Source organism: Saimiri boliviensis, chromosome 2, assembly GCF_048565385.1.
Source record: "Saimiri boliviensis isolate mSaiBol1 chromosome 2, mSaiBol1.pri, whole genome shotgun sequence".
In the NCBI taxonomy this organism is placed as follows: Eukaryota; Metazoa; Chordata; class Mammalia; order Primates; family Cebidae; genus Saimiri; species Saimiri boliviensis.
The window spans coordinates 128,156,202-128,178,196 of record NC_133450.1 but is presented as its reverse complement, the minus strand read 5'-3'; the positions used below and the strand labels follow the sequence as shown (position 1 = coordinate 128,178,196).

The 21,995-nt window shown below is 47.8% G+C and overlaps 1 non-coding gene across 1 annotated transcript; it reads left to right on the top strand.

The window, feature by feature from the left end:
- The first annotated feature begins 233 nt into the window (after positions 1 to 233).
- On the top strand, positions 234 to 449 carry LOC120361422 (small nucleolar RNA U3). Its single transcript, XR_005577618.1, has one exon. It is a non-coding gene; the product is annotated as a small nucleolar RNA U3 (small nucleolar RNA).
- Positions 450 to 21,995: the final 21,546 nt, after the last annotated feature.

The following is a 21,995-nucleotide window of genomic DNA, read 5'->3' as shown; positions in this document are numbered from 1 at the left end:
TACATGCTATAATATATGTAAACCTTGAAAAAAGTATGGTAAGTAAGGAAAGCCAGTCACAAGAGGCCACAAATTATATAATTCTATTTCTATGAAATGTCCACAATTGGAGAATGTATAGAGACAGATAGTACATTAGTAGTTGCTTAGGCCTGGGAGGAAGAACATATGGAAGGTGGGAGGATGATAGTTAAAGAATACAAGTTTCTTTCTGAAGTAATAAAAATGTTCTGAAGACTGCACTTTCAGGGATTATTTCTATAGTTCATTACTAGAGAAGTTTTTCTGAATGTGTAGAGCACCAGAAACCACGAGGAGGAGGCACAGAGTTCTCTCCTGAGCATGAAGCTGGCATTTGGTGTTGCTTTGCTGCAGCTGTCATTTGCCATTGGTGATTGTTCTTTTCTTCTTCTGGGAGAGTAAGAGAAAGAGAACACAGTCTGAGTGGTTCTTGTTTTTCAACACAAAGAAAGTTCTGAAGTTTACTGTGATGCTGGTTGCACTGATTTGTAAATATATTAAAGACCACTGGACTTTATAAATGGATACCTTTTGTATTATGTGAAGTATATCTCAATAAAACTATTTGTTAAAGGCTGGATGTAGATGTGTGGTGTTATTTCTGAGGCCTCTGTTCTGTTCCATTGGTCTATGTATCTCTTTTTGTACCAGCACCATGTTGTTTCGACTACTGTAGCCTTGTAGTATAGTTTGAAGTCAGGTAGTGTGATGCCTCCAGCTCTGTTCTTTTTGCTTAGGACCGTCCTGTCTCTACCGGCTGTTTTTTGGTTCCACATAAAATTTAAAGTAGTTTTTTCCTAATTCTGTGAAGAAAGTCAATGGTAGCTTGATGGGAATAGCATTGAATCTGTAAATTACTTTGGACAGTATGGCCATTTTCACTATATTGATTCTTCCTAACCATGAGCATGGAATGTTTTTCCATCTGTTTGTGTCCTCTCTTATTTCTTTGAACAGGGTTCGTAGTTCTCCTTGAAGACGTCCTCACATCCCCTGTAAGTTGTATTCCTAGGTATCTTATTCTCTTTGTAGCCATTTTGAATGGGAGTTCACTCATGATTTGGTTCTCTGTGTGTCTATAACTGGTGTAGAGGAATGCTTGTAATTTTTGCACATTGATTTTGTATCCTGAGACTTTGCTGAAATTGCTCCTCAGCTTAAGGAGATTTTGGGCGGAGACGATGGGGTTTTCTAAATATACAATCATCTGCAAACAGAGACAGTTTGACTTCTTCTCTTCCTAATTGATTACCCCTTATTTCTTTCTCTTGCCCGGTTGCCCTGGCCAGAACTTCCAATACTGTGTTGAATAGGAGTGGTAAGAGAGGGCATCCTCGTAATGTGCCAGTTTTCAGAGGGAATGCTTCCAGCTTTTGCTCATTCAGTATGATATTGGCTGTGGGTTTGTCATAAATAGCTCTTATTATTTTGAGATACCTTCCATCAATACCTAGCTAATTGAGAGGTTTTAGCATGAAGGGGTATTGAATTTTATCAAAGGCCTTTTCTTCATCTATTGAGATAATCATGTGGTTTTTGTCATTAGTTCTGTTTATGTGATGGATTATGTTTATTGATTTGCATATGTTGAACCCTCCTAGCATCCCAGAGATAAAGCTGACTTGATTGTGATGGATAAGCTTTTTGATGTGCTGCTGGATTCAGTTTGCCAGTATTTTATTGAGGATTTTTTGCATTGATGTTCATCAGGAATATTGGCCTGAAATTTTCTTTTTTGTGTGTCTCTCTGCCAGGTTTTGGTATCAGAATGATGCTGGCCTCATAAAATGAGTTAGGGAGGAGTCCCTCTTTTCCTGTTGCTTAAAATATTTTCAAGAAGGAATAGTACCAGCTCCTCTTTGTACCTCTGGTAGAAGGTACAAAGAATTGGCTGTGAATCCTCAGCTGTGAATCCATCTGGCCCTGGGCTTTTTTTTTTTTTTTTTTTTTTTTTTTTTTTTTTTTTTTGGTTGATACGCTATTAATTACTGCCTCAATTTCAGACCTTGATATTGGTCTATTGAGGTATTCAACATCTTCCTGGTTTATTCTTCAGAGGGTGTATATGTCCAGGAATTTATCAATTTCTTCTAGATTTTCTAGTTTATTTAAGTAGAGGTGTTTATCATATTCTCTGATGGTAGTTAGCATTTCTGTGGGATCAGTGGTGATTTCCCCTTTATCAACCATCTGATCCTTGACAAACCTGACAAAACAAGCAATGGGCAAAGAATTCCCTATTTAATAAATGGTGTTGGAAAAACTAGGTAGCCATATGCAGAAAACCGAAACTGGACCCCTTCCTTACACCTTATACAAAAATTAACTCAAGGTGGATTAAAGACTTAAACATAACACCTAAAACATAAAAACTCAGAAGAAAACCTAGGCAATACAATTTAGGACATAGGCATGGGCAAAGACTTCATGACTAAAACACCAAAAGTAATGGCAACAAAAGCCAAAATTGACAAATGGAATCTAACTAAACTAAAGAGCTTCTGCACAGCAAAATAAACTATCATCAGAGTGAACAGGCAACCTGCGAAATGGGAGGAAAATTTTGCAATCTATACATCTGACAAAGGGCTAATATCCAGAATCTACAAAGAACTTAAACAAATTTACAAGAAAAAAACAACTCCATCAAAAAAGTAAGTGAAGGATATGAACAGACACTTCTCAAAGGAAGACATTTATGCAGCCAACAAACATAAAAAAAAAAGCTCTTCATCACTGGTCATTAGAGAAATGCAAATAAAAACCACAATGAGATGCTATCTCATGCCAGTTAGAATGGTGATCATTAAAAAGTCAGGAAATAACAGATGCTGGAGAGGATGTAGAGAAATAGGAACGCTTTTACATTGTTGGTGGGAGTGTAAATTAGTTCAACCATTGTGACAGTGTGGTGATTCCTCAAGGGTCTAGAACCAGAAATATCATTTGACCCAGCAATCTCATTATTGAGTATATACTCAAAGGATTATAAATCATTCTACTATAAAGACACATGCCCATGTATGTTTACTGCAGCACTGTTCACAATAGCAAAGACTTGGAACCAACCCAAATGCCCATCATTAATAGACTGGATAAAGAAAATATGGCACATATATACCATGGAATATTATATAGCCATAAAAAAGAATGAGTTCTTGTCCTTTGCAGGAAGATGGATGAAGCTGGAAACCATCATTCTTAGCAAACTAACACAGGAACAGAAAACCAAACACCACATGTTCTCACTTATAAGTAGGAATTGAACAATGAGAATACATGGACACAGGGAGGGCAACATCACACACCAGGGCCTGTTGGGTGGTTGGGGGCCTAGGGGAGGGATAGCATTAAGAGAAATACCTAATGTAGATGATGGGTTGATGGGTGCAGGAAATCATCAAGTCATCTGTATACCTATTTAACAAATCTGCATGTTCTACACATGTAGTCCAGAACTTAAAGTATAACAAAAAATAAATAAAATAAAAAGGATGGAATGATCAACTGTTTTGAATGCTATTCAGATGAAAAGTAAAACAGTATTGACCATTAAATTTGACTGCCTGAAGTCAAATTCTCTCTCCCTCCTCTCTCCTCTCTTTCTCTCTCTCTCTCTCTCTCTCTCTCTCTCTCTCTCTCTTGCTCTCACTCTCTCTCTCTCTCTCTCTCTCTCTCTCTCTCTCAGTGGTAGCAGAGAGAGAGAAAATTGGTAAACTTAAAAATAGATCAATAGAGAGATTACTGAGTATAGGAAACAGAAGAAAAACTAATGAAGATAAAATGGACAGAGTCTCAGATATCTGTAAAAATCATCACGTGTACTAACATATGAAAAACGGGAGCCCCCAAATAAGAAAGTGAATGAGGCAGTTGAAAAAATTGAAGAAATAATGACTAAAAGATCCCCAAGTTGGATGAAAAGCATTAATATGCACATCCAAGAGGCTTGACAAAATCCCAGGAGATTAAACTCAAAGAGATCCACACCTAACCACATTATAGGCAAATTGGTAAAAGTCAAAGACAAAAAGACCATACTGAAAGCAGCAAGAGAAAACTACTTACAAAGAACAACGGTTTTCAAATAAGACTAACCACTGACTTTTCCTCAGAAATGGCAGAGACCAGAAAAAAAAATGACATAACATCTGAAAGAGTTAATAGCAAAGACTCAACCAATCGTTTTATACCAAGCAAAACTCTCCCCAAAAAATAAAGAAAAGATAAACAAAAACTGAGAAAAACCACAGCCATAATATCAGCCATATGGAAAATACTATAGGAATTCTTCAGGCTGAAAAGAAAGGGCATTAGATGGTAACTCAGATCTACATAAAGAAGCAAAGAGGCCGGGCGCGGTGGCTCAAGCCTGTAATCCCAGCACTTTGGGAGGCCGAGGCGAGTGGATCACGAGGTCGAGAGATCGAGACCATCCTGGTCAACATGGTGAAACCCCGTCTCTACTAAAAATACAAAAAACTAGCTGGGCATGGTGGCACGTGCCTGTAGTCCCAGCTACTCAGGAGGCTGAGGCAGGAGAATTGCCTAAACCCAGGAGGCAGAGATTGCGGTGAGCCGAGATCACGCCATTGCACTCCAGCCTGGGTAACAAGAGCGAAACTCCGTCTCAAAAAAAAAAGAAGCAAAGAGCAGTGCCAAATGCTACTCTGTAGGTAAATCCAAGAAACGACATAAATGTATCTCGGTAACTTTTTTCTCCTCTCTAATTTAAAAGAAAACTTTACAAAGTAATAATTATCAATCTACATTGATTAGAAAGCAATGTATATAGTTGTATTTCGTATGACAATAAGAGCATAAAAGAGTGGAGAAAACAGAGAGCTATAGGCAAGCCAAGATTTTGTGGAGTATTAGGATTAACTTTGTATTGATCTGGACTAAATTGTTATAAGGAAAGATAATAATTGTAATCGCCATACAACCATGAAGAAAATAACTCAAAATGGCACACCGGAAAATATCCATTTAAAACAAAATAAGGCAGCAATGGTGGACAATAAAAACAAAAGGGGCATAAGACATAGGAAACTGACAGCAAAATGATGAACAAATCCTACCTGATCAATAACGACATGACCTGTGCAGCAAACCACCACGGCACATGATTACCTACATAGCAAACCTGCCATCCTGCACATGTACCCCAAACTTAAAATAAAAATTCAAGAAAATAGTAATAATAGTGACTTGAAATATCATATCAATTGGATTGAAACTTTCATTAAAATGCAAGGACTGGCAGAATGAGTAGAAAGTATGATCCAACTATATGCAATCTATAAGAGAAACAGTGTCGATGCAAAGACACAAACAGGTATACCATGAAAATATAAACATAGAGTTAGAGTGGCTATATTAGTATCAGACAAAATGCATTTTAAGACAAAACATTACTAGAAACAGAGATGACATTTTATAATGATAAAAGTGTCAATCCATCAAGAGGAAATGGCGATCACAAACGTGTGTGTGCCTAGCAACATAGCCCTAAGAGACATAAAGACAAAACTCAAAATTAAAGATCAAAATAGGCAATTCAACTAAAATAGAGATGTCAGTGCCTTGCTTTCCCCAATGTATGGAAAAGTTACCCAAAATAAGGAAAAAGAAGACTAGAACAACACTATGAACCAATTAGACCCAACAGAAATCTATAGAACAGTCCACTCAACAGCAGCAGAATATGCATTATTTTCAAGGGCACACAGGACTTTCCTTAAGGATAGACCATATGTTAGGCCATGAAGCCAGTCTCCATAAATTTAAAAGGACCAAGATCATCAAAGTATGTTCTCTGACCACATGGGATGAACTTAGAAGTCAATGACAGAAGGAAATTTGGGAGATTTACACGCATGTGGGATGAAGCAACATACTCCTACATAACAAGGGATTAAAGAGTGAATCGCAGGTGAAATTAGAAGGTGGGTTGATAGGAATGCAAACAAAACACAAGATGCCGAAAGTATGGTAAGCAGGTAAGTCGTGCTCGGAGGAAAATGTATGCCTACTTTTAAAATGCCTACATTAAGAAAAGAAGAAAAGTTTCAAATCCACAGCCTAAACCTCCACCTTCAAAAACTAGAAAAAACAATGCAAACTAAACCCAGACCAGTAAAAAAAGAGTGTAAAGTGGGAATTAACAAAAAATAATAGAAAAACAATAGAGAAGATTAAAAAGACAGAGTCAGTTCTTTGAAAAGATTAACAAATTGACACACCTTTTGTAGACTAAGAGAAAAAGAGAAAACTCAGATTACTAAAGTTAGGAGAAAGGAGACATTACTATCAATCTTACAGAAGTAAAATGTATTATAAGAGACTATTATGACCAAGAAAGTAGATAATCTAAATTAAATTATTTTCTATAAAGACACAAATGACCAAAACTGAAGAAACAGAAACTCTGAATATGTCAATGCCTATGATAAGTAAAGAGACTTCGTTAGTAATCTGGAAACTTCCCACAAAGAAAAGCCAATGTCCAGCTGGTCTCATCGGTGAATTCTAACCAATGTTTGGAGAAAAGTTAACACTGGTCCAAAGCAAACTAAAAAAGTGGAGATGTGAGAATACTTTCCAACTCACGCTATGCAGCCAACATTGTCCTGAAACCAAACCACACAAAGACAGCAAAAGAAAAGGAAACCAATATTCCTTGTGACTATAGCTGCAAAAATTTTCAACAAAATGCTAGCAAACTGAATCCAGTAGCATATAAATAAAAATAACTACATACCATGACCAAGTGGGATTTATTCCAGGAAAGGCTGGTTAACCAAAAGTAAATTAATAAAATCTATCATATCAATAGAAGAAAGGATAAAAATCATACAATCATCTCAATCGATGCTGAAAAAGCATCTGACAAAATCCAATACTTTTCGTGATTAAAAAGAAAACACTTCCAGTATAATTGGAATAGAAAGAAACTTTCCCAATTTGATAAAGAGTAGCTAGGAAAAATCTATAGCAACGATCAAACTTAATGGTGAAAAATTATATGTTTTCCTCCTAAGGTCAAGTAACGAGACAAGAATGGCTGCTTTTATCACTTCTCCGCAATACTGTCTTGGAGGTTCTAGCCAGAGAAATGTAGTAAGGACAAGAAATAAAAGACGTCCAAATTGCAAAGGAAGAGGTAAAATTATCTCTGTTTGCAGGTAACACAATCTTTTGCATAGGTAACCCGAAAGAATCCACAAAATAATCCTATTGGAACTAATAAACAAATTCAGCAAAGTTACAGAGTCAACGTACAAAAGTCAGTTTTATTTCTATACACTAGTGATAAATAATCTGAAATAAAAATTTAAGAATACAATACGTTTACATTATCATCAAAAACATAAGGTACTTCAGAGTAAATTTAACAAAGAACTACAAGGTTTCATATACTGAAAATGAAAAAACATTGTTTACGGAAATTAAAGAACGATTTAAATGGAGATATGTTCCTTGTTAGTGAATTGGAGGACTCAATATTGTTAAGATGACAGTTCTCTCCAAATTTATCTATGGGTTTAACAGAATCCTTATCACAATTCCAAAAGAATTTTCTTCTCTAGAAACTGGGAAGCTGATCTTAAAAATTATATGGAAACACAAAAAACTCAGAATGACCACAGCAATCTTTGTTTGTTTGTTTGTTTTTTGGTTGTTTTTGTTTTCGTTTTGAGATGGAAATTTGCTCTTTTGCCCAGGCTGAATGAAGTGCACTGGTGCGATCAGGGCTCACTGCAACCTCTGCCTCCTGAGTTCAGGCAATTCTCCTGCCTTGGCCTCCCAAGTGGCTGGGATTAGAGACATGTGCCACCACGCACGGCCAGTTTTTGTATTTTTAGTAGAGACTGGGTTTTGCCATGTTGACCAGGCTGGTCTTGAACTCCTGGTCTCAGGTGATCCACCCACCTTGATCTCCCAAAGTGCTGGGATTACAGGCGTGAGCCACTGCACCCGGCCACAGCAATCCTGAGTGAGAACAGAGTTGGAGGATACTGTATTCGTCAGCTAGGGCTGCCCTAACAAAATATCCCAGGCTAGGTGACTTCAAACAACAGAAATGTGTTCTCCCACAGTTTTGAAGAAGTCTGGAATTCAGATGTCAGCAGGGCTGCACTCCTATCACGGGCTCAGTGGAGATTCTGTCTCTGTTCCCTTCCAGCTTCTGGGCTTCTCGTGGCTCTTGGCATTCCTTGGCCGTGGCCACATCACCTCCTCTCTGCCTACAGCCTGGCATGCTCTTCTCCTCTGTGCATCTCTTATAGGAACATTTGTTACTAGATTTTAGAGCCCGCTCTGACAATCCAGCACCATCTCATCTTAAAATCCCTCACTTAATTGCATCTGCAAAGAAACTTTTTCCAAATAAGATTGAATCCACAGTTTCCAGGGATTAGGATGTGAACATACCTTCTTGGAGGCCACCAATCTACTATAGAGGGTGTCACATACCAACTTCACAACTTACTGTAAAGCTGCACCTGTCAAGGCAGTAAGACACTGGCATAAAGATAGACATATAGATCAGCAGGACAGAATTTGAGAGTCCAGATATATATCCTTATATTTATGGTCAATTGACTTTTAACAAAGATGCTAAGACAATTCATTGCCAAAACCTTTCCAACAAATGGTGCTGGGATAACTGGATATTCATGCAAACAAATGTTCTTAGGCCCTTACCTCACACGTACACTGCTCCTATTTGTGGCTTGATGCATGGCTCACGCTGCAAGTCTGAGGGCTTCTCTGTTGTCCTGATCCAGTCTCAGTCTGGGGCAGGTTCTTTGTACCTGGTCTCAGGGGCAAGACTCGCCTGCCTGCCTACTGTCTGTGGTTGGTCTGTCAGGGAGTTCCCTGCACCTCATAAGCAGTTACAGCTTCTGTTTATTATCAGGGTCAGATCTGGCACGGCCCAAGGTGCATTTTCGCTTTATTCCAAGGGCAAAGTGTTTTTTCTTGTGCCCTTCTCTCCAGGAAGAACAGACTTTTGCCTGTGCCCTGGGGTTGCAGATTTCACTACCCCTCCACCAGCAGCCTAAGGCTTTTGCTTCTTAAGGTTAAAGGGGCCACGCGCGGTGGCTCACCCTGTAATTCCAGCACTTTGGGAGGCCGAGGTGGGCTGATCAAGAGGTCGGGAGTTCAAGACCAGCCTAGCCAACATAGTGAAACCCCATCTCTACTAAAAATACAAAAAATTAGCTGGGCGTGGTGGTGCATGCCTGTATTCCCAGCTGCTAGGGAGGTTGAGGCAGGAGAATTGCTTGAATCCGGGAGGCGGAGGTCGTGGTGACCTGAGATTACACCACCACACTCCAGCCTGGGCAACAGTGCAAGACTCTGTCTAAGAAAAAAAAGAAAATTGAAGGGTCTGGGGACCTAGGGAGTCATTAATGCCCATGACAAATCAGGGAAGCTGTCAGTTGCCCGTGAAGTCCAGGTCAGTCGGGGCCAACTGTCACGGAAGCCACGGTGTAGATCATCACTGAAGATGGCCACGTGGCCTCCTGCAAGTCTAACTCCCGTCGGCTTGCTTCCTGTGCTGCTGTTGTGATTTGTGTTGCTTTCCTGGGAAGGCTGTAGATCAGGGTTCTGTTTTCACCCATGGCCTGGCCGTCATCTGTTGATATATTCAGTCTTTCGTGGGCATGTCACAGGGCTGTGTTCTCCAGCAGGACAGGATAAAGTCTTTGGGATGCTGAACTCCTTCTGGATGAGACCACGTTTTAAGGCAGGTCCACGGCTTAAGGCCACAGGCTCCCTCAGGGCAGGGTCATGGTTTTAGTGCTGTAACTGCTCAAAGGAGAGGGTTATCACAACTGTGGTGCTGGGAGCAGCCCCAGAACAAGGCCGGATAGACTGGGGCCTCGGGGCCATGCGCTCCCGCAGATGGGGTCCCAGCTTCCAGCTCTGGGCAAACACGGGACAGAAGCTGGGCTGTGAGCTCCTTTCGGACTCACAATTCTCTCAGGACAGGGGCCAGGCCTTTGGCACAGTGAACTCCCCAGGGGCACAAGCCCAGTCCCGTGTCCCCAGCATGAAGCAAATCTTGGCACCCGCTGTCTACAGCAGTGGTTTGCCGGATTCTTGAAGGTTTCCAGAAGGAAGGGGCTGGCTGCGCAGGTTGGGGCTGGGAGGGGCCTGTCCCTGAAGGCTGCTGAGTGGCGGGAGGGTGAGCAGAAGCAGAGGTCCCGCTGTCACTCCACAGTCTCTCCCCAAATCTGAATCAGGGACATGTGGCTCAAATCTCCCGATTGGACAGTGCTTCGCACTTGGCAATGATGTATGTGAAGCCCATGCATTCCAAACAAACCCGCCTGCAGGCCGAGGCTGGGAAGGATCTTTCTTCCGGAGGGGCCGGGACCATAAGCGCACAGGAAGCAGCTTCCCTTGGCGCACTCATCACCACTCTGGCCTTTTGCCTCCACCCCTGCCAAGAGCTGCCTGACAGCTGCCTGTCACTCTGTCATCCATTCACATATGATGGCACTAGCCAGGGCATACAGGCGGAGACGCAGATTCTCTGGGCATGGACACACCTGGCCCCAAAAGTCCCCACCTCGGTCTCCCATCAGCCCCCAGTTCAGTCACACTGACTTGTGCTCCAGCTGAACTCACCACCCCTTTGCACAAGCAGGTCCTTCTTCCAGTGGGGCTGCCTGTCCCCTCTTAGCCCCGTCTCCTGAAACCCTCGGCCCCAGAAAGAGCCACACGTGTGAGTTCACAAAGCACCGTCATCGTGACTTTTCTTCTCACAGAGTGAGTGGCCCCTCCTATAAGTGTTCTCGACATCTTGTAGTCAGAGAACCTCTCTGAACCTCTGTTTTTTCTTCTGTGGAATGAAGTCATCATGGCACCTACCAAAAATACAGGACTAGGGTAAGGCAAGTGAAGCACTTAACAGAGGCACCACCTTTAGTGGGGGGTAGGGGAGGCTGAGGGTTTACATGCAAAAAAACTCAGTAATTGAGGTAAATAACATTTTAGCACAATCTATTTAAAAATCAAAATGAATGCAAAGATATCCATGATAAAAGAGGAACATTGGAAATAGGAATCTCAGCAATTGAGACAAATAATATTTTAGCCCAATCCATTTAAAATTCAAAATTAACTCGAAGATGTCCATGATTAACAAAAGATCAAAACTGTGACTAGAGACAGGAATGGGATTCATATTTCTGCGGTTTCCTTCGGCTTCCGGAAACTGCTCAGTACCTGTGAAATACCTTGAGGACCTCAGATTGGAGGACTCTTCAGAGTTATCTTAGCAAACCTCCTGGTTGAACGTGAGGGTAACCACAGCCCAGGGATGGGGTTTACTCCAAGTGAGCGACAGGGCGGAGCGGGGCGCAGGGTCCTGGACTCGCCCAGGGCTCCCTCTGGGGTCTGCACGTAGACTGCCTTACCTCTGAGGGAAACCCTGCGAACCTCAGCCACAGGCCCCGCCGATGTTCCGGGCGGCACTGGTCAAGGGAGGCCAGCCCTATCTCCGGGTGTCGTGCAAACTGACCTCTTCTGCAAAGTGACCCAAGTCCCCTCCCACTGAAAGAATCTAGCCCCTTCCTTTCCCCATTCCACTCCATTGCCCTCTGGCTATTCAGTTCCAACCTAATTTATGCAGTTTGTTTATTCTAGTTGGTTCTATCCATTCCTTTCTACTTCCGAGTCTAGCACACTCTATTTTATCGACTTTGGCTTACTTTGTTCATTTATTCCATCCCATTTTATGGTTTCCATTCTAGTGTTACGTTCTATTCCTTTCTATTCCATGTATTGTGTCCATTCCAACCTGTGGGGCCTCCTGCGTTCGTGCTGAAGGGCACAGCGGAAACAGCCATTTCGGGAAGCCTGCCTCCCAGGAGCCGCTCTCGCCTTCCCGGCAAATGCCCACATGAGCTCATGCTTCATGGTTGGGGCTTGAAAAAAAAAAGTCAACAAATGTGAAGGCAAAGCGAGACCTGTCTTTCGTTTGATAGCTCCCAGATCCGTTTCTGATCAGCCTCCCATCATCAGAGGTGTCTGCAAGATTTCAGCTGCAAACATTCCCCTCCACGTTCGCCTCCGCACCTGCTGCCAGCTGTCTGGGCACCGCCGCCTTGGGACTGCGCTGCAGACAGGGTTGGGAGGGACCCTCGGGCTTCATCCCATCTTGGCGCTTCCTCAAGAAGAACGTTCTTGGGGTGGTAGCTTGAGCTTCTCTCTTACCTGCCTTTGCCTTCTACACTTCTAGAATTGTCAGTAAATGGTGGGAAAGCCCACGCAGGTGACTTTGTGTCACTCCCGGACCTATTGTCAGGTTGGCACAGAGAGATGCATCACATTTTTGTTGGCTGCATAATATTTCATTGTGTGAAGTATTATTTTTGTTTCATAATTTCTCTGCTGAAGAACTTCTACTTCTGCTTTTACAAATAATGTTGCAGCAAACATTCCTGATCACAGGCCTTCACGCGCGCATTTGTGGGATTATTCTTACTGAGTGGATTCTTAGAAACACTGTTGTTTGGTTAAGGAATACCCACGTTTTAAAATACCTTAGGTACTGCAAATTGTCCTTCAGTGTGTCCTTTGCATCAGTCTTCTCTCCATGAGCTAGAGTGATCTTTGTCAGATGAATTTGGTCATGCCATCTCCCAGCATTAAAAACCACCAAGAAAAACTCTGGAATTGTGGTGACTTTGTGCCCCAGAGAAACTTGGGCTCTTGGACCAGGCTGCAAATGTCAGATACCTACAGAGGTCAGGGGTCTGTCCCGGTGGGGTGACCCTGGGTTTCATCAGAAATGAAAGCTCCTTTCCTCTGCCCCAAGTTCGCCTCCCAAGCCTGTCTGAAACCTGCTGGTCGGATACAGGTTCCAGGGACTTTGAGGTAGGGCCCCCTGGAGCCCTGGCTGAGGCTGGACCAGCCAGGCCTGAACCGAAGGCCTCAAAGATGGCACCGGTGGGCTGGGGACTCAAAGGCAGTTTCTCTTCTCTCCTTGGAGCTCTGGTGTCCCTTCCTCGTCCTTTTCAGTGAGGGGAGAGCACCTACTCCGGACGGTTTTCACAGAACGAGAAAGAATCACCAACTTGTTTTGTAAAGGCCAGAAGGTGGTCTGATCACACAGCCTTCTTAGCGAGCACGTAAAATGCGATCATTCTTACGGCCTAAAATAACAGCTGGATCCGTTCGTTCCACGCTGCAGGTGCGCGCATCCCTTTCCCTTCCGTTTGCTCTGTGTAGCTATTCCCTCCCGCTGGGTTCACACCCCCTCCCTTTCATGGGTGACAACCCCACAGTCTGAGGACAGGGTGTGGGGGGCCCTTGGGTGGGCTTTCGAGGCACAGTGCCTGGAAGGAACATCTGGCCGAGCAGGGGGGGTAGGGGGCTGCCCTGTGGAGAGACACAAGCCAGGTCTGTCTCCAGGGAGGGGAGAGGACAGAGGTGCCCAGCGGTCATGGGTCAGTCCCTGCCAGCCTGTGCTGTGTCCACCAGACCCACTGTGCTGGGAGCTGGGGAGACGCTGCCCGGGGGATCCGAACTTCTCCCAGATGCTGGTGTCTGAGCTCACCCTACACAGCAAGCGGAGCTGTCACAGGCACAGCCAGGAGACCTCCAGCTGGAATCCATCACCCACCCTTCAGACAGGAAGACTGAGGTTCTGGGAACCCCTCCCAGGCCCCCCGCAGACCTGCAATGAGGATTGGGGTTTCCCACCTCAGCCTTAACTCCATCTACAGAGGTTCCATGTGGGCCTCAAATGCCTGTCTTAGGTTCCACAGAAGATGCCAGCCAGGATGGAGGGACCCGCCCTGAGCCCGGCAAGCAGCCATGAGGGGCTGAATCGCAGTCACGCAGCTTCAGGCCCTGGCGCAGGGTCTGGTACAGAACAGAAGCCCCATGGACAAGGCGGCTCCCTGGCTTGCTTCCCTCTCGGGCACGCAGCGGGCAGTAAGTGCCGGGCTCGGTGTGGACCAGCGCATCGGGGGCACGGGGAGTCCTGGGGCGTCCTGGCCCTGTGGCACGTGCCCTGGCCCACGAAGCCTGTCTCCTGGCTGAGAAAGAGCGTGCTGCCCATGTACCTGGAGCTTTGGACAAGGAGCTCCTGGGGACAGCAGCTGGGCCTGTGACCGGCCATCCTTGCCGACATGATTAGCAGAGCAGCACCTGCAGGGGATAGGAATTGGTTGAGCCTCCTGGTGGGAAGATCCAATTTTCACCTGAGCAAAAGTAGGAGGAGGGAGGAGGAGATGCTGCGTCCTGAGGGGCCCGCACCGCCTTCTCATCTCACCCTCCACCTCCCAGCCCAGCGGAGCAGGCAGCACTGGCCGACGCAGCCCGCCCTGCCTTCTCATCCACCCTCCCACCTCCCACCTCCCAGCCCAGCGGATGCAGCCAGCCCTGCGGTTCCTGGGGGCACACACCATATGCTTTGTGGATCCCAGTTTCCGTGTCTGAAAATGCAGGAGCTGCATGAACCTCTGAGTTCTGAAACCCGACTCGAAGCCCGCAGGCCTGCTCTGAGCTGAGCGTATCAGCCACTCACCAAAACCCGTGGGGCGCTGGCTCTGCCCCAGGTGCCGGGGCTCTGATATGAGGCCAGCCTGGCGGGGGTTTGAGTCTCACAGGAGTGGGTCGCTCTGAGCGATCAGGGATTCACAGGACGGGGGACAGGGACTAAGTGCAGGCTGCAGCGGTAGCTCTGACAAGGGGCATCTGGCTCAGGCCAGAGGCTGTCACCTATTCATTCAACAAACATGGATTGAGTGTCTTCTATGCACCAAGCTTCCTAGGCAAGCAGCAGCAGCAGTGGACAGGTCCTTGGCTTCCAGGAGCTGACACTGTAGTGGGTGGGAGGCAAGAGGGGTCTCTGCTCTTGTCCTCTCATGTCTGGAACGTGAGGACTTGGGAACTTGGAGGTTTGGTCCTCCTCCCTCCAGTGTGTGGGCTGGACACGGGGACTCGAGCCCAGCAAATCGCAGCCCCTGCGTTGGACTCAGCACCAGCCGGGCCGCCCCCTCCCCCGGCTCTCGACGGCCTTGTGGCGTCTCTCTCCTCTCTCTCTCTCCCTGTCTCCCTCTGTCTCTCTCTCTCATTCTCTCCCTCTCTGTGTCTCCCTTGTCCTCTGTCCTCTCTCATCCTCTCATTCCCTCATTCCCTCTTCATTCTCTCTCTCTCATCCTCTCTGTCATTCTCTCCCTCTCTATCTCTCTCTCATCCTCTCTGCCTCTCTCATTCTCTCTCTCTGTCATTCTCTTTTTCACTCTCTCTCATTCGGTCTGTTCTTCTCTCTCTCATTCTCTCCCTGCCACCTCCTCCCTCATCTCTTTCTCTTCCTGAGTGGAAGGAGGGAGGGATGGAGGGGTGGCAGAGAAGCAGCTCCTCTACAGAACCTGCCCCTCATGGGGCCTCAGTTTCCCCATCTGAAAAATGTCAGAACGGACCTGATTGTCTCCCTTGAGCTGTTGTTTTCTGTGGGTTTTATTGCTTTTGATGCTTTTGAGCTCGGTCAGCAAATTATTCCGTTTTTCTTCTATTTTGAGAAGGCTTCTTTCCCTGGTGAATGCAATTTTCAAGTGTCTCTTCCATCATACATTATTTTTAATGATATAGTCTTTCAAAGTGGCCTTCTATTTTTACTTTTCCTTTGGCAAGTTAATTTCTAGCCCTTTTCTCACCACCCAACTCAATTTCCTTTGTTAATTTCCAAGCGTCTTCTTTCCACAGGGGCCTCACCTCTTAGTACTTAATTGATTCCTTCTATCACGTAATTCCATGGTTTCATCAATAAGCAATTTTAGACCCATTGTCAATTGCTATTTTTTATACCATTTGATCTGCGCAGAGGCTGAGAACACGGATTAGACACAAGATGAGATTTCATTATCTCTCAGACGACAGTTCTCCCCCTGGCCCCAATCGCCGAGGCAAGAATGTCTTCTGGACCTTCCTATATTCCCTTCTAATTAATTACAATCCTTTTTATTCACTTCTCTGACTTCAATCCCGTGAGTCGGAAGTGTAAAACAACACACGTCTCTTGCTTCAAATGTCGTTTTAATAATAGGGGACTGTGTGCGTCCACAATGCCCCCCACCCCGAGGCCTCCTGCAGACGTGGACAGGGCCTGCACCGGAGCTCTTCCTGGGTTCGGTGGGATTCTCCCTGTGCCCCGCTCTGCCCACGTCCTCTGCCTGCCTGGATGCCTTCTCTGGCTGCTGCTTCCTGCCACGCAGGTCGGGTCCGGGGAAGGCAGAGAGCCACAGGAGCCCACGGGCCGGCCGACCTGGATGGGCAGAGCAGAGCCCAGGAGCTACGGCTCCTCTCGGCACACGCGAGCCCTGAGCAAGCCCTTTGCTTTCTGCAGAAGGGTTTTAACACGGCCAAGACCCTGCAGACCCTGTTAGACTCTTCAGCACCTTGAGGAGAAGCCTGTCAAAAACATTCCAGATTGCGCTCAGCTGGTATCGACCACCTCCGCCTCTGCCTCTCTGGAGAGGGGTTAGTCACCATCTGAGCGGAGCGAACGGCACTCCGAGTCCCACGCGCCTGCAGCCTGCCCCGGGATCCTCCTGCCGGCAATATCCGCGTGCGTGGGAATTGTCTTTCCTAAGATAAGGATTCCTGCCGCCCGTCGGGACAGGAGGCACCCTGCCTCTCCCACGGCTACTCCTGAGGGATGGGATGCCACACAGAGGCTGCAGCCCCGTGCTGGCCAAAATCTCCACCGCCCACCGCTCCTCTCAGGGCACTGTGGCTGCCTCTCCCACCAGCACGGTCAGCCGCAGTGGGGCCAGGCACGAAAGCAGCTTCCTTGTCTCCACTCTCCCGCGAGAGCCATCAGGAGGCCGTGTTGAAAGTCAGCCGCACCCCGAGTGTGCCTGTGTGCACCGTGAGGGGGCTGGGGGCATGTGGCTGTGAGATCACGGCTGCTGTCCCTTTGGGAGGACTCTTGGGAAAACAGACATCTGGCCTCCGAATCAAAAAGAGCCACATGCCTCCTGACCCGCTAGTGTGGCATATCCACCTGTCCTTTCACTCAGGCAGACTCATCAAGCTACTTTCTTCACCGTGGCTACTGGGGAGCTCAGTAAACAGGATTTCAAGGCAGGCACTTTGTGAGCCTGGCCTCAGGTCCGGCTCCATTTGCGGTTGTTGTCCATGCCTTACTTCCTTGTCTACTCATCTTATTCTCCTGTAACTCATTCATTCATTCCCTTCCTGAGCACCCCGTCATACCAGGCACTGGGCAACGGGCTAGAATCACAGCAACACGCAAGTGCAAAGGTGCCCAGGGAGCTCATAATCTAGTGACATTTCTAAGCAACAAGTCAATGCACAAGACCGAAAGTGCTGGGATGAGACTCAAACAGGAACACAGGGTAGTAACGGGCTTAGCCAAGAACTGCTAGTGGTGAAGTGTGGACGGCGAAGAAGAGCTCCCTGAGGAGGTGACATTTTAGCTGAGGGTTGATTATTGAAAAGGAGCTGGATGTGGTGATGGCGGTGGCAGAGCCTCATGCCTGGAAAGGACCATGAGTGTTCTGGAAATAACAAGGAGGTTTGTATGGCCGGAGCCAGCCAGTGGAGACAGGAAGGAGATGAGGACAGAGACATCATCAGCAGGGACCTTGTGCATCTTAGGTCACCTTGAGCACACCTTTCCTGAAATCCTTCTCTGAAATAAGTAAATGAATGAGCAGATTTATACACAAATATATGTTTATCTGCATGCAACAACTCTGTGCCTTTTGACCTTTCATCAGCAGTTTGTCTGACATGGTTGTGCAGTGTGTGTGCCTGTGTGTGTGTTTAAAGAAAATAACAGTGTCCCCATGCCTCAGTGTTTGCCTTAGGAACACGAACCCCAGCAATTCCTGCCTGGGGGTGTCATGGGCATTAAATGAGTGGACACTGACATCGGGCTGAGGGCTCCCTATCTGCCAGCTCTTGTTACCGGTGTGTGTACATCTGACATGTGGGACTGGTTAGGGAGGGCGTGAGTCTGGACATGGTTACTGACGAGATTAGTTACATAAGATCCAACGGTGAGCATTCCTGTGGACATCTGGCAGGACATATACAATCTAATAAACAGCCATAACCTCTTTACAGCTCTTCTCTTATTTGATTGGAGAATGACCTCAGCTTATGAGAACCTCCTCGCTGTCTAGGGCCATGGTTCAGAGGAGTTTTTCCCCCACTGTGGGATTTGTGGAGGGTCCACACCCAGCAGTCATAGGAGGTGACCCAGCGTGTCCAAGGACTGGGGCCCAGGCTTGCGGCCTGGGGGCGGGCGGCTCTTGGCTGATGGGGGCCCCCAGGGCTGAGATCACTGTCTCCAGGGTGTCGTTCAGGGTTCCTGGCGGAGTGGTGGAGAGCCGAAAAGCACTTGGCTCTGCAGAACTGAGCAGAGGTGGGGCTCCAGGGCAAGGGGCCTTGGCTGGTGTGACGAAGGACTTCCCGTCACCTGGAGTTCTTCTCCCTGAGGTGGACAGGGCAGGCAGCCTTGCCAAAGGGTGAGCTCCCCATGCCAGAACCTGCAGCCTGGTGGTGTGCCCTGGCCTGGAGGCAGCGGGGGGCGCGGGAGAGGCTGAGAGCCCAGGCAGGGACCCCCAGCGCCGTCCTACAAGCCCCTTTCTTTGGGCCTGTTTCCTGGTCTGAGACATGAGGGGTGCACGAGAAGCTCCCAGGGCCTCTTCACTCTCTTCTGCTCAGATTCCACAGAGGAGTGGGGCCCCCTCAAGCCTGTGGTGCTCAAGGAACCGTTTGGAACGTGGGTTGCCGGCTGATCCCCGCACCTCACATGCATGGGCAAGAGGGCTTGAAGACCAGCCCTCCAGGATCATGAGTGGCCTTTGCTTTCCAGAGCGAAAATCCCGGGGCTCAGGGCCAAGCTGGAAACCAAGGAGACCCTGTCTCTTCTCATTCTGCTCACCGCGTCAGCGGCTAATTGAGCCCAGGACAGTATCTGTGGCACGTCTACAGTAAACATGACTTCAGCCGTCTGGAACCATCTTCCTGGGAGGCCGTCCATCGCCGCGCGGCCCCCAGCCAGAGCTGGGAGGAAGCGCCTGATCTGGGGCCAAAGACAGTCCCCCTCCTAGACAGGATCTGCCCCTCCACCCCGGGGGCACCAGCACAGCCTCCATCTCTGCGAGGGTTGACACTAGGCACACAGCGCGGGCTGTGACGGCCTCTGCTCACCTGAGGCGATGGGTGGAGCTCTGCTGGGAGCAGCAGAACCAGGTTCTGAGATGCTGCAGACTCCAGGATCTTGTTTCTTCCTCAGCCTCTAGGAGGGTGACAGAGGAGGCGCCATCCCCCCCGGAGTTCTGCTGAGGAAACAGACTCAGAGAAGCAGAATGATCCCCCCAAGTTCATATGAGAGTTGCTGTCAGCCCCTGGGTCGGAATCAGAGCTGCCATCTCCTGTATTTGTTTCCTGGGCTGCCTCAGGAAACCTTTTCCTTCACTGTTCCTGAGGCCAGAAATCTGGACGTGAGCGCTCCCTGCCAAAGACTCCAGGGGCAGCCCTTCCCATCCCTTCTCCCAGACTCTGGGGACTGCAGCGTTCCCCGGCTTGTGATAGCAGCCTCCCATCTCTGCCTGTCTTCACATGGCCTCCTCCTGTGTGCATGTGTGTGTGTGCACGTGTGTGTGTATGTGTATGTGTATGCATGTCTGTGTGCATGCATGTATGTGTGTATTGCGTGTGTGCCTTCATATGTGTGCATGCATAGTGTGTGTGCATGTATTGTGTAGTGTGTGCATGTGAATATGTGTGTGCATGTATTGCACATATGTGTGCATTTGTAATGTGTGTGCATGTATAGTATGTGGGCCTGTATTGTGTGTGTATGTGTGTGCATGTATAGTGTGTGTGCATTTGTAGTGCACGTATGCATGTGTAGTGTGTGTGTATTGTATGTGTGTGCATGTGTGTATGTCTAGTGTGTGTGTGTGCATGTCTAGTGTGTGTGTGCATGTCTAGTGTGTATGTGCATGTATAGTGTGTGAGTGGACATGTCTAGTGCATGTGTGTGCATGTCTAGTGCATGTGTGTGTGCATGTCTAGTGTGTATGTGCATGTCTAGTGCGTGTGTGTGCATGTCTAGTGTGTATGTGCATGTCTAGAGCCTGTGTGCATGTCTAGTGCATGTGTGTGTGCATGTCTAGTGTGTGCATGTCTAGTGCGTGTGTGTGTGCATGTCTAGGGTGTGTGTGCATGTCTAGTGCATGTGTGTGGACACATCTAGGGTGTATGTGCACGTCTAGGGGATGTGTGCATGTCTAGTGTGTGTGTGCATGTCTAGTGCATGTGTATGCATGCTAGTGCATGTGTGTGTGCCTGTCTAATGTGTGTGCACGTCAAGATTGCGTGTATGTATGCATGTGTGTGCATGTCTAGTGTATGTGTTCATGTCTAGTGCATGTATGTGTGCATGTCTAGTGCATGTGTGTGTGCATGTCTAGTGTGTGTGTGCATGTCTAGTGCATGTGTGTGCACACATCTAGGGTGTATGTGCACATCTAGGGAGTGTGTGCATGTCTAGTGTGTGTGTGCACGTCTAGTGTGTGTGTGCATGTCTAATGTGTGTGCACCTCGAGGTTGCATGTGTGTATGCATGTGTGTGCACATCTAGTGTGTGTATGCATGTCTAGTGTGTGTGTGTGCATGTCTAGTGTGTGTGCATGTGTGTGCATGTCTAGTGTTTGTGTGTGCATGTCTAGTGTGTGTGCACATCTAGTGTGTGTGTGCATGTCTTGTGTCTGTGTGCATGTCTAGTGCCTGTGTGCATGTCTAGTGTGTGTGTGTGTGTGTGTGTGTGCGTGCACGCATGTGTCACCTCTTCTGTCTCTTCTAAGAACATGCATCATTGGCTCAAGGCCTGCCCTCACACCAGGATGTCTCATCCTGAGATCCTCAATTACATCTGCAAAGACCTCATTTCCAAATAAGGTTGCATCTGTGGGCTGGGGTGTCGGAGGTGGACTTTCTTCTTGAGGCTATGGTTCAGCCCACCACCACCCCGAGCCCTGGCACCTGTTGGGACTCCCTGAGTGGAGGGGGAGGAGCAGGAAGTCCCGCAGAAGATGCCCCATGGGTCCAACGAACCAGGTGGGTGTGACTTGGGGCCACCTCTCTCCCTCTGCCAGACCCCTGGTCCCTGGGCTCCTTCTTCCCTCCCCACTGAGCACCTGGTTTCTAGCACTGGCTGTGGTGGGTGGGGGATTGGACCTCTGCAGGGGTGGGGTGAGTGGAGAGGCTGGCGCCTAGGACGGGGGCGTGGCTGCAGAGGAACAGAATGGGTGTGGCAGGCACTTAGCCCTCCAGGGCCACTGCCTCTGAGCCCCACCGCAGCCCTCACTGCCGCTCTTCCCCCTGCACGAGGCGTGGTGCTGCCTGCTCCAGCAGCCCTGGCCCACGCTGGACACGGAGGGATGGTACCTGCTTGATAGCTTGTCTCCACAGCCACCATCACACAGGACCCGGCACCAGCCTGGGCTGGAGCGGCAGAGGCCCAGAGGGCAGAGGAGTCACAAGAGGCCTCGGGGACAGCCAGTGTGACCCAGACCTGGGTGCTGCGGGGCAGCTGGGGAGGACCCATGGGTCCCTGGACAGAGGGCAGGCAGATGGCAGGATGGGTTCATGGACGCGGCCTGGCGGGGCACTGTGGTGTCACTGGCCATGGCTTTAGAGAGGTTTGCCTTGGGAACCAGCAACTGGGCCTGGAGCCAGTGCAGGAGAAGGGTGGGCAGAGGGGGTGCACGGCAGGGTCCCATGCCCCCGCCCACCCCACAGGCCACGCCACCCCCTAGACAGGGCCGTCCTTTCATGCCAGGGCATATGAGTCCCCTCCTCAAGGTCAACTGAGGTCCAAAAGCACTAAACAGAAATCCCAGAAAGACACAGTCCCTGCGTTTCCTATTGCACGTGATTCTGCATGGCCTGATGAAACCGCT